Below are 14,078 nucleotides of genomic sequence, written 5' to 3' on the forward strand. Positions count from 1 at the left end.
TATTAGCAAATCAAATACAACAATGTATAAAGAATTATGCATCATGAATAAATGGAATATATAATTGGTATGCAAGGTTGTTTCAGCATTTGAAAATTAATTGTCAGATGCCAGTCCCTGCCCCTGCTGTCCTAGGAGTGTGTACAGGCCACCAGACCTGCACACCCCATATCAAGGGGATAATGGCTAGCACACACTGAGGAAAGAGACAGCAATCATCCAAACTAAAAGCAGCCCCTCCATTCTGGACAAGATGGCAGAGTAGAAGGACTTGTGCTCACCTCCTGTCATGAAAACACCAAAATCACGACTAACTGCTGAACAGCCATCAATAAGAAAGGCTGGAACCTATCAAAAACATATATTTTACATCCAAAGACAAGAATCCACAATGAGATGGTAGGAGGGGCACTTTCATGAAATAATCAAATCCCATACCTTCCAGGTGGGCAACCCACAAACTGGAAAATATATCAGGTTCTCCCACAGGAGTGAGAGTTCTGAGCCCTACGTCAGGCTCCCCCAGCCTGAGGGTTTGACATTGGGAGGAGAAGCCCCCAGAGCATTTGGCTTTGAAGGCTAGCAGGGCATGAGTGCAGGAGCTGCATAGCAGTGGGGGAAACAGACTCCACTCTTAGAGGGCACACACATGGCTTCATGTGCACTGGGACTCAGCACAAAGCAGTGACTCCATAGGAACCTGGGCTAGACGTACTGGCGGGTCTTGGAGGGTCTCCTGGGGAGGCAGGTGTTGGCTGTGGCTCACTGTGGGGGCAAGGACATTGGTGGCAGAAGCCCCAGGAAATATTAATTGGTGTGAGCTCTCATGGAGGTCACCATTTTGGCACTGAGACTTGGCCCCACCCAATGGCCTGCAGGCTCCAGTGCTGGGTTGCCTCAGGCCAATCAGCCAGCAGGCTGGGAACACAGCTCCACCCGTCAGCAGACAGGCTGCCTAAAGTTGTACTGAGCTCACAGCCACCTCTAAACCCACCCCTTGAAATGGCAGGTACCAGTCCCTTCCACCAGGAAGACTGCACAAGCCCCTGGACCAACTTTACCCACCCGGGTGGGAGACACCAGAAGCAAGAGGAACTATGACCCTGCAGCCTGTGGAAAGGGCACCACAAACACAGAAGGTTAGGACTTCCCTGGTGGTGCAGTGGTTAAGAATCACCTGCCAAGGCAGGGGACACGGGTTTGATCCCTGGTCTGGGAAGATCCCACATGCCACAGAACAGCTAAGTCTGTGTGCCACAACTACTGAGCCTGCACTCTAGAGCCCATGAGCCACAACTACTGAGCCCAAGTGCCACAATCACTGAAGCTGTGCGCCTAGAGCCTGTGCTCCGCAGCAAGAAGCCATTGCAATGAGAAGCCCGCTCACAGTAGTGAAGAGTAGCCCCAGCTTGCCACAACTAGAGAAAACCTGCACACAGCAACAAAGACCCAATGCAGCCCCAAGTAAAAATTTAAATGAATAAATTTATATAAAAACAAATGAAAAAAACCCACAGAAGGTTGGACAAAATGAGACGGTAGAGAAATGTGGTCCAGATGAAGGAACAAGATAAAAAGAACAGCTAAGTGAAGTGGAGATAGGCAATCTACCTGAAAAATAATTCATAGTAATGATAGTAAAGGTGATCCAGGATCTTGGAAAAAGAATGGAGGCACAGACCGAGAAGATGTAAGAAATGTTTAACAAAGAGAAGATTTTTTTTTGTTTTCAAATTTGCTTTATTATTATTTTTTAAACATCTTTATTGGAATACAGTTGCTTTACAATATTGTGTTAGTTTCTGCTATACAGCAAAGTAAATTAGCTGTATGTATATTTACATCCCCATATCCCCTCCCTCTAGAGCCTCCCTCCCACCCTCCCTATCCCACTCCTCTAGGTCATCACAAAGCATCGAGCTGATCTCCCGGGAGGTAGAGATATAAAGAACAAACTGTTAAACAGAGATGAACAATACAGTAGCTGAAATGAAAAGCACACTAGAAGGAATTAATGGCAGAATAAATGAGGCAGAACAGATAAGTGAGCTGGAAGACAGTGGTGGGAATCAGTGCCACAGGACAGAATAAAGAAAATGGAATGAAAAGAAATGAGGACAGTGTAAGAGACCTCTGGGACAACATTAAATGCACCAATATTCACATTGTAGGGGTCCCAGAAGGAGAAGGGAGAGAGAAAGGGCATGAGAACATATTTGAAGAGAAAATTAATTAATGTAAACTCTTATATCAACAGGCTAAAAAAAATCACACGATCATAGCAATAGATGCAGGAAAAGCATTTGACAAAATCCAGCACCCATTTGTGATTAAAAAAACCCAAAAACCTTGCAATAAACTAGAAATGCAGGGGGAACTAACTCAGACTGATAAAGATGATCTATCTACATAAAACCTACAGCTTGATACCTAATGGTGAGAAGCTAGCAGCTTTCACACCAAGATCAGATAAAAGGCAAAGATGTCCCCTGTCACCACTCCTTTTTAACATTGTACTGGATTCTAGCTAAAGCAAAGACAAGGAAATTAAAGGAACACATTTTGGATAGGAAAAAATATAACTGACTTTGGTTGGAAATGACATGTTTGTCTATGTAGAAAATATGAATTGACAAAACTAAAACCAAAAATACCTTCCCAGAACTGAAACAATTATAGAAAGGATTCAGGATACAAGGTTCTTCAGTCACTTTCTTAGACACCAGCAACAAGCAAGTGGAATTTGAAGTTAAAAACACAGGTCTGTTTACATTCATACTCTCCAAAATGAAATTGGTATAAATCTAACAAAATATGTACAAGATCTATATGGGGAAAACTATAAAATTCTGATAATAGAAATTAACTGATTTAGTGGAGATAGTATCAATACATGTTCATGGATAAAGAAGACTCAACATTTTCAAGATGTATGTTTTTCCCAATTTGATGAATAGCTTCAAGGTAGTCCTAATAAAAATTCCAGCAAGTTATTTTGTGGATATCAACAAACTGATTATAAAGTTTATATGGAGAGACAAAATACCCTGCATTACCAACATGTTATCTGAGGAGAGCAAAGTTGAAAGATTCACACTACTCTACTTCAAAACTTATTTTAAAGCTACAGACAGTAATCAAGATAGTGTTGTATTATTCCCCCCAATAGACAAATAGATTAATGAAACAGAATAGGTAGCCCAGAAATAGACCCAAGTGAAAATTGATATATATGACAAAAGAGCATATATATGATATATATGCCAGTATGGTACTGGCACAAAAACAGAAATATAGATCAATGGAACAGGATAGAAAGCCCAGAGATAAACCCACGCACATATGGTCACTTTATCTTTGACAAAGGAAGCAAGAAGATACAATGGAGAAAAGACAGCCTCTTCAGTAAGTGTGCTGGGAAAACTGGACAGCTAAATGTAAAAGAAGGAAATTAGCACACTCTCTAACATCATACACAAAAATAAACTCAGTGTTGATTAAAGACCTAAATGTAAGGCTGAATACTATAAAACTCTTAGAGAAATATATAGCAGAACACTCTTTGACATAAGTCACAGCAACATCTTTTTTGACCCACTGCCTAGAGTAATGAAAATAAAAACAAAAATAATGGGACCTAATTAAACTTAAAAGCTTTAGCACAGCAAAGGAAACCATAAACAAAATGAAAAGACAACCCTCAGAATGGGAGAAAACATTTGCAAATGAAGCGACCCACAAGGGATTAATTTCCAAAATATACAAACAGCTCATGCAGCTCAATATCAAAATAAAAAACAACAAACCCAATCTTAAATGGGCAGATGATCTAAATAGACATATCTCCAAAGAAGACATACCGATGGCCACGAGACACATGAAAAGATGCTCAACATCACTAATTATTAGAGAAATGCTATCAAAATTACAATGAGGTATCACCTCACACCAGTCAGAAAGGCCATCATCAAAAAATCTACAAACAACAAATGCTGGAGAGAGTGTGGAGAAAAGGGAACCCTCTTGCACTGTTGGTGGGGATGTAAATTGGTATAGCCACTATGGAGAACAGTATGGAGGTTCCTTAAAAAACTAAAAATAGAGCTGCCATTTGATCTAGCAATCGCACTCCTGGGCGTATATCTGGAGAATACCATAATTTGAAAAGATACATGCACTCAATGTTCATTGCAGCACTATTTACAATAGCCAAGACATGGAAGCAACCTAAATGTCCATTGATGGATGAATGGATAAAGGTGTGGTACATGTATACAAAATAATGCCATTTGCAGCAACATGGATGGACCTAGAGATTGTCATACTGAGTGAAGTAAGTGAAACATAGACAAGTATCATATGATATTGCTTATATGTGGAATCTGTAAAAAAGGTTACAGATGAACTCATTTACAAAACAGAAGTAGAGTCACCAATGTAGAAAACAAACTTATGGTTACCAGGGGATAAAGGGGGGGAGGGATAAATTGGGAGATACACACTACTATATATAAAATAGATAACTAATTAGAACCTGCTGTATAGCACAGGGAACTCAACTCTGTACTGTGTAATGGCCTGTATGGGAAAAGGATATAAGAAAAAAAGGAGTGGATATATGTATATGTATAACTCATTCACTTTGCTGTACACCTGAAACTAACACAACATTGTATTAATAAAAATAATTTTTAAATAATAAATAATTTAAAAAAACAACCCAATTTAAATAAATGGGTCAAAGATGTTAATAGACCCCTCACCAAAGAAAATATACAGATCAAAATAAACATATGATAAGACTTAATGTAAAAAACAAATGCAAATTTAACCATCACTGTGATACCTCTGCACACCTATTAGAATGGCCAACTTCTGAAACACTGACCATACCATATTTTGGCAAGGATGTGGGGCAACAGTAACTCTCCTTCATCACTGGTGGGGATTCAAAATGTTGTAGCCACTTTAGAAGACAGTTGGCAATTTCTTAAAAAGTAAACATACTCTTACCATAAAATCCAGCAGTTGTGCACTTTGACATTTACCTGAAGAGTTGAAAACTTAAGTTCACACAAAAATCTGCACACGGATGTTTATAGCAGCTTTATTCATAATTGACCAAATGTGGAAGAATTAAGATGTCTTTCAGTAGGTGAAGGAATAAATAAGCTGTGGTACATTCAGAGAATGGAATATTTAATTCTAAAATGAAATGATATATGAAGCCATGAAAAGACATGAAATGATTCCTTCATATGTGCATATTATAAAGTGAAAGAAGCCAGTCTGAAAAGGCTATATAATGTATGATTCCAACTATATGACATTGTAGAAAAGAGAATACTATGGAGAACGTGAAAGGATCAGTGGTTCTCAGAGGTTGGGGTGGGGTGGAATGAAAAGTACAGCACAAAAGATTTTTAGGGCAATGAAAATACTCTATGATATGTTAACGATGGATATATGTCACTATACATTCTATGTACCCATAGAATATACAACACTGAGAGTGAACCATAATGTAATCTGTGGATTTGGGTGATTAAGATAGCTCAGCGTAGATTTGTCACTTGTAACAAATGTGCCGTTCTGTTGGGGGACATTGATAATAAGGGAGGATATACATGTGGTGCAGCTTGTATATGGGAAATCTCTACTCTCCTAAATTTTGCTGTGATCCTGAAGCAGCTCAAAAAAATAAAATCAACCATAGGGGAAGAAACAAAAAGAAGAACAGAGACCTACAAAATCAAAAAGGAAACAAGTAATAAAATGGCAATAAGTACATACCTATCAATAATTACTTTAAATGTCAACAGACTAAATGCCCCAATCAAAACACATAGGGTGGGACTTCCTTGGTGGTCCAGTGGTTAAGACTCTGTGCTTCCACTGCAGGGGATGTGGGTTTGATCCCTTGTTGGGGAACTAAGATCCCCCATGCTACGTGGCACGGAAAGGAAAGGAAACCATCAACAAAACAAAACGATGACCTACTGAGTGGGAGAAAATATTTGCAAATGATATGACCAACAAGGGGTTAGTATCCAAATTATATAAACAGCTCATACAACTCCATATCTAAAAAGCAACCCAATTTAAAAATGGGCAGAAGACCTGAACAGACATTTTTCCAGAGAAGATCTACAGATAGTTAATAGGCAGATGAAAAGATGCTCAAGATTGTTAATTATTAGACAAAGGCGAATCAAAACGAGATACCACCTCACATCTATCAGAATGGCTAACCTCAAAATGTCTGCAAATAACAAACGTTGGCATGGATGTAGAGAAAAGGGAATACTAGTACACTGTTGGTGGGAATGTAAATTGGTGCAGCCACTGTGGAAAACAGTATGGAGGTTCCTCAAGAAACTAAAAATAGAACCACCATATGATTCAGCAATTCCAGTCTTGGGTGTATATCCAGAGAAAATGAAAACACTAATTCAAAAAGATACATGCACCCTAGTGTTCATAGCAGTCCCATGTACAATAGCCAAGATATGGAAGCAACCCAAGTGTCCATCAATAGATGAATGGATAAAGAAGAGGTATATATACATATGTGTGTGTGTATATTATACACACACACATATGCCTACACACAATGGAATATTAGCCATAAAAAAGAATGAAATTCTACCATTTGCAGCAATGTGGATGGACATTATGCTTACTGAAATAAGTCAGACTGAGAAAGACAAATACTGTATGGAATCACTTATATGTGGAATCTAAAGATCAAAACAAATGTACATAGCAGACCAGAAACAAACTCATAGATGTCGAAAACAAACCAGTGGTTATCGGTGCGGAAATGGAAGTGAGGAGGTGCAAGGTAGGGGTTAAGAGATATGGGATTAAGGGGTTAAGAGATATGGGATTAAGAGATACGAACTCCTATGTATAAAATATAGAAGCAACAAGACATATTGTATAACACAGTGTATATAGCCATTATTTGGTAATAACTTTTAATGGAATATAATTCATAAAAATACTGAATCACTTTGAAAATTTGAAGAGATCTATATAAATAAAGGGACTGAACAAGTAACCAAAATATAAAACCTGTCAGTAAAGACCTCTGTCATATGCCTGCACTGGTACATTCTACCAAATATTGGGTTGATAGTAATCACTCAGATTCTTTAAAAAAAAATGGAGGGGCTTCCCTGGTGGCACGGTGGTTGAGAGTCTGCCTGCCGATGCAGGGGGCACGGGTTCGTGCCCCAGTCCGGGAAGATCCCACATGCTGCGGAGTGGCTGGGCCCATGAGCCATGGCTGCTGGGCCTGTGCGTCCAGAGCCTGTGCTCTGCAACGGGAGAGGCCACAACAGTGAGAGGCCCGCGTACTGCAAAAAAAAAAAAAAAAAAAAAAAAAAGGAAAGCAGGGAATACTTAGTTATTCTCTGTGTCCACATTACTCTGACACCAAAGCCAAGTAAAACCATCACAAGAGGAGAAAATTAATTACCAGTATGTCTTAGAATATAGATTCCAAATTTTTCCAAAAAACTCTACAAGAATCCAACATCATATTATCAGAATTATACGCCACAAATAGAATTATTGCCAGTAATACAAGGATAATACATCTCATTAATGTAATGAGGGAAGGAAACCAAAGGATCATCTCAGTTGATACAGAGCAAGAATTTGATAAAAACCAACAAACCTTTCATGATTTCAGAAAAGAAAAAAATGTGAATTAGGAATAGGAAATTTCTGAACATGATAAATAGCATTTATGTAAAACATATAGCTAATATCAGTGTCAAATGACTGAATGCTTTTCTGCTAAGATCATCAGCAAGACGAATGTACCTGATTTCACCATTGCTGTTATATATTGTACTGGATATTGTAGCTACAGCAACTAGGCTGGAAGAAGGAATGGAAGGCATAGTAATTGGAAAGTAAGAATTAAAACTCTTTTTATACTCCTATTATGTAGAAAATTCCAAGGAATTCACAGAAAGTTTCTAGAGATAATAAGATCAGCAAAATTAAACCATCAGCACTCAAAATTATTTGTATTTCTGTAGCTAATTGCAATCTGAAAAGGAAATTTTAAAATTATTTTAAAAATCCATGAACCGGGCTTCCCTGGTGGCGCAGTGGTTGAGAGTCCACCTGCCGATGCAGGGGACATGGGTTCATGCCGCGGTTGGGGAGGATCCCGCATGCCGCGGAACAACTGGGCCCGTGAGCCATGGCTGCTGAGCCTGCACTTCCAGAGCCTTGCTCTGCAACAGAAGAGGCCACAACAGTGAGAGGCCCGCATACCACAAAAAAAAAAAAAAAAAAATCCATGTACCATAGTATTCAATAGAATAAAATGCCTAGGAATAAATTTAGCCTGGAGTTGAAGTATTTGTTCAGTGCAAACTGCAAAACTTTGCTGGAATAAATTAAGGAACATGTAAATAGATGGAAAGACATCCTGTGTAAATGTATTGTAATACAGTATTCTTAAGATGTCATACAACCCATAGTGATCAACAGTTTCAGTGCAATTCCTTTCAAAATATGCATAGCCTTTTATGCAGAAATGGAAAAGCTGGTCCTCAAATTCATACGTAATTGCTAAGGTTTGTGAGTAACCAAATCAGTCTTGAAAAAGAGCGAAGTCCAAAGACTTGAATTCTGATTTCAAAAGTTACTGCATAGCTTCATTAATCAAAAATGATACAGTCCTGGCATAAGTTATATACATATTGACCAATGAAATAGAATCGAGTTTCTAGAAATAAACCCATATACCTATACCCAGTTGCTTATTGATAGTTTTCCAAGATCATTTAGAGGAATGAGTAGTCCCTTCAACAAATGGTGCTTGACAGCTGGATTTCCACATGCAGAGGAATGAAGCTGAACCCCTACCAACAAATGGAGCTTGGACAAATGGACTCAGCAATGAAGATGTACCATATACAAAATTAACTCAATGTGCATCAACATCCCAAATGTAAGAGCTAAATCTCTGTAACTTTTAGTAGAAAACATAGGAATAAATCTTCATGACCTTGGATTTGGCAATGGAATATTAGATGTGATATCTAAAGTCTAAGTAAATAAATAATAAATATATTAGATGCTATCAAAAATCAACACTTTTGTGCATGATAGAACATTACCAAGGAGGAAAAAGGCAACATGCAGAAGATGAGAAAATAGAAAGCATATGCCCAATACGGGTCGAGTATCAAGGATGTGTTATGTATTAAAAACAAAAAAACAAAACTCTTACATCTCCACAAGTAGACAACCCAATTAAAGAATGGGCAAAAACTTGAAAAGACATGTCTTCAAAGAAAATGTATAAATGGACAAAAAGCACATGAAAGATGCTTCATAATATTTGACATAAGTGAGGTAAAAGCAGAGCCATGAGATAATTTCATATCCACTAATGCGTTTGTAATTTTAAAAGCATGAAAAAGAAAAGTGTTGGCAAGAATATACATAAATTGAATCTTGTCCACATAGCTGGTATTTAAAATGGTTCAGTTGCTGTGGAATACAGTGCAAATGTCCACAGAGACAATGAAATTTTGGTATATGCCTACAGTGGAGTATTATTAAGCCACAGAAGTCATGAGGTACTGACAAAATGATAAATTTGGATGAACCTACAAAGCATTATGCTAAGTGAGTGAAACCAGACACAAAAAGTCACATGTTATATGATTTTATACATATAGACATTACTTTGAGAAAGAATTTTGATTATTTGCTGCCAGGAACTAGGAATAGAGGGAATGTGGAGAAACCGCTTAATGACTATAGGGCTTTACTTTGTAGTGATGAAAATGTTTCCTACTAAATCATGTGAATGTGCTAAATGCCACTAATGTGTTCACTTTAAATTGTTATTTTTAAGTTATGTGAACGTCATCTCAAGAAATTATATTTTTTAAAATCTGCCAATAAAGAAGCCCAGTACTAAGTGGTTTCACTGGTGAATTCTTCCAGATGTTAAGGAAGAATTAATACCACTTTTCAGCCTCTCTCCAAAAATACAATTGAGGGAACGTTTTAAAATTCATTTTATGAGATAACATTTCAATGATACCAGTGTCAGACAAACACAAAGACAAATCTATGGGTCAGTATACCTTATGAATATAAATGCCAAAAACCTTAAAGTACTAGTTAAAAATTGTGACAACATGCTAAAAGGGATTATACACCATGAGCAAAATGGAATTTTTTTTCCAGAATTGCAAAGATGATTCACCATACATAAATCAATGTTACATACCATATTAATAGTAGAAAGGAAAAAAATAACACGTGATAATTTATTTCAAAGAAAGCATTAGACAAAATACATACCCGTTCATGATATACAAAGCTCTACAAACTAGGAATAGAATTGAACTTCCTCAACATGATGAAAGGCATTTATGAATACCATGTAACATAGTTAAAGGGGAAAGATGGCTGTCTCCTTATGACCAGAAATAAAACTAGGATGCCTCTTGTATTCAACTTTGTACTAGAAGTTTCAGCCAGAACAATTAGCCAAGAAAAAGAATAAAATATATCGAACTTGGAAATGAAGATGTAAAATTGTCTCTATTCTCATGATATTGTCATATATACAGAAAATCCTAAAGAATACATGCAAAAAACTATTAGATCTTATAAGAAATTCAGCAGTATTTCAGAGTATACAGAAAAATCGGTTATATTTTTGTGTACTAGCAACGGACAATAAATAAAGGCAAATAAGCAATTCCATTTACAATATCATAAATAATAAAATATGTAGGGTACATTTATTCAGATAGATGTGAGACTTGTAAATTGAAATCTACACAACATTGCTGAAAGAAATTAAACAAATGGAAAGACATCCTGTGTTCATTTATTGGAAAGCATATTTAACATGCCATCAGCCCATAAAGCAATATACAGATTTAATGTGATCCTTATCAAAATCTCAACTGCCTTTTTTACAAAAATGGAAAAGTTGAACCTAAAATAGGTATGAAATTGCAAATAACCTGAATAGCCTAAACAATCTTGAAAACTATAAATTTGGATGATTTACACTTTTTTCAAACCGTAACAAGCAATAGTAATCTTGAACAGTATGGTATTTGTGTAAGGATAGACATATAAGCCAATGTCATAGAAATGAGAGTTCAGAAATACAACTTATGGCTAACTGATTGTCCAGAAGATTGCCAAGACCATTCAATTATGAAAGAGTAGCGTTAGCAGATGGTCCTTTGACAAATGGGGATCAACATATAAAAGAATGTAATTGGACTTTTAACTCATAACCTTTACAGAAATTAACTCAAAATCTATCAAAAGCTAAATATACAAGCTAATACTGCAAAAATCCATAACTGAAAATGTATAGTAAAATTTTCTTGATCTTTAATTTGGCGATCAATTCTTAGATATGACACTGAAAGTAAAATCATCAAAAGAAATAATAAATTACAGTATACCTCATTGCAGTTGGTTTTATTGCACTTTGGGTACATTGTGTTTCTTACAAATTTAAAGTTTGTAGCAACCCAGCATTGAGCAAGTGTATTGATACCATTTTTCCAACAGCATTTCCTCACTTTATATCTCTGTGTCATATTTTGGTAATTCTTGCAATATTTCAAAAATTTTCATCATTTTATTTGTTATGGTGATCTGTGATCAGTGATCTTTGATGTTACTATTGTAATTGTTTTAGAAAACCACATACCACATCCATATAAGATGGTGAGCTTAATCAATGTTGTATGTGTTCTGAATGCTCCACTGACATGCCATTTTCCTGTTTCTTTCCCTCTCCTCAGGCCTGTCTATTCCCTGAGAAACAACAACAATGAAGTTAGGCCAGTGGATATCCCTACAGTGGCCTCTTAAGTGTTCAAGTGAAAGGAAGACTCGCACATCTCTCACTTTAAATCAAAAGCTAGAAATGATTAAGCTTAGTGGGGAAGGCATGTTGAATGCCTACACAGGCCAAAAACTAGGCCTTTTGTGCCAGTTAGCCAAATTGTGAATACAAAGGAAAAATTCTTGAAGGAAATGAAAAGTGCTTCTCCAGTGAACACGTAAATGATAAGAAAGCAAAACAGCCTTATTGCTGATACTGAGACAGTTTTAGCAGTCTGGATAGACGAATAGACCAGCCTCAACATTCCCTTAAGCCAAAGCCTAATCCAGGGCAAGGCCCTAGCTCTCTTCAATTCTGTGAAGGTTGACAGAGATGAGGAAGCTGCAGAAGAAAAGTTTGAAGCTAGCAGAGGTTCGTTCATGAAGTTTAAGGAAAGAAGCCATCTCCATAACATAAAAATGCAAGGTGAAGCAATAAGTGCTGATGTAGAAGCTGCAGCAAATTATTCAGAAGATCTGACTAAGATAATTAATGAAGGTGGCCACACTAAACAACAGATCTTCAATGTAGACAAAACAGCCTTCTATTGGAAGAAGTACATCTAGGATATTCATAGCTACAGAGGAGAAGCCAATTCCTGGCTTCAGAGGACAGGCTGACTCTCTTGTCAGGCTAATGCAACTGGTAACTTTGAGTTCAAGCCGGTTGTCATTTACCATTCTGAAAATTCTAGGGTTCTTAATAATTATGCTAAATCTACTCTGCCTGTGCTCCGCAAATGGAACAACAAAGCCTGGATGAGAGCACAGCTGTTTACAACATGGTTTACTGAATATTTTCAGCCTACTGTTGATACCCACTGCTCAGCAAAAAGAGATTCCTTTCAAAATATTGCTGCTCATTGACAATGAACCTGGTCACTTAAGAGCCCTGGTGGAGATGTACAATGAAATTAATGTTTTTTTAATGCCTGCTAACATATCATCCATTCTGCATCCTGTCAGTTAAGGAGCAATTTCGACTTTCAATTTTTATTATTTAACAAGTACATTTTGTAAGACAATACCTGCTGTAGATAGTGTTTTCTTTGATGTTTTGGGCAAAGTAAATTGAAAACCTTCTGGAATGGATTCACCATTCCAGATGTCATTAAGAACATTCGTGATTCATGGGAAGAGGTCAGAGTATCAACATTAACAGGAGTTTGGAGGACATTGATTCCAGCCCTCATGGATGACTTTGAGAGGTTCAAGACGTCAGTGGAGGAGGTAACTCCAAATGTGGAAATTGGAAGAGAACCAAAAATTAGGAGTGGAGCCCGAAGATGTGACTGAATTGCTGCAATCTCATCACAGAACTTTAATGGGTGAGGAGATGCTTGTTATGGATGAACTAAGAAAGTGATTTCTTGATATGGAGTCTACACCCATTAAAGATGCTTTTGAATATTGTCCAAATGACAAGAAAGGATTTAGAGTATTACACAAACTTAGTTGATAAAGTAGTGGAAGAGTTCGAGAGGACTGACTCCAATTTTTTTTTTTTTTTTTTTTTTTTTTTTTTCGGTATGCGGGCCTCTCACTGTTGTGGCCTCTCCTGTTGCGGAGCACAGGCTCCGGACGCGCAGGCTCAGCGGCCATGGCTCATGGGCCCAGCCGCTCCGCGGCATGTGGGATCCTCCCGGACGGGGGCACGAACCCATGTCTCCTGCATCGGCAGGCAGACTCTCAACCACTGCGCCACCAGGGAAGCCCCTGACTCCAATTTTAAAGTTCCACTGTGGGTAAAATGCTACCAAACAGCATTGCATGTTACAGCGAAGTTGTTCGTGAAACGAAGAGTCAATTGACGTGGCAGACTTCACTGCTGTCTTATTTTAAGAAATTGCCATAGCCGTCTCAATCTTTAGCAACCACCAACCTCATCAGTCAGCAGCCATCAACATCAAGGCAATATCCTCCACAAGCAGAAAGATAACTACTCACTGAAGGCTCAGGTGACAGTATTTTTTAGTTAAGGTATGTACATTGTTTTTTAGGCATAATGCCACTGCATACTTAATAGACTACAATGTAGAGTAAATATAACTTATTTTCACTGGGGAACCTAAAAATTCATTTGACTCAACTCACTTTACTGTGATATTTGCTGGAACAATACAGTCACTATCTCAGAGGTATGCCCGTAGTTGGACTTTATCCAACTTACAAAC

General features: G+C 37.6%; 2 long non-coding RNA genes across 3 annotated transcripts in view; both read left to right on the plus strand.

Annotated features, from left to right (window-relative positions):
- Positions 1-12,263, plus strand: part of LOC116748070 — a 61,052-nt gene extending 48,789 nt beyond the window's left edge. For both annotated transcript variants that reach the window (XR_004348164.1, XR_004348163.1), the window contains one exon: positions 11,823-12,263. This is a non-coding gene — a long non-coding RNA (uncharacterized LOC116748070). The remainder of the gene's footprint in view (positions 1-11,822) is intronic.
- Positions 12,264-13,596: 1,333 nt separating this feature from the next.
- LOC116747900 overlaps positions 13,597-14,078 on the plus strand; it is a 33,597-nt gene continuing 33,115 nt past the window's right edge. The window contains exon 1 of the long non-coding RNA XR_004348134.1: positions 13,597-13,884. This is a non-coding gene — a long non-coding RNA (uncharacterized LOC116747900). The remainder of the gene's footprint in view (positions 13,885-14,078) is intronic.

The sequence above is a fragment of the Phocoena sinus genome, chromosome X, assembly GCF_008692025.1.
Source record: "Phocoena sinus isolate mPhoSin1 chromosome X, mPhoSin1.pri, whole genome shotgun sequence".
NCBI lineage: Eukaryota > Metazoa > Chordata > Mammalia > Artiodactyla > Phocoenidae > Phocoena > Phocoena sinus.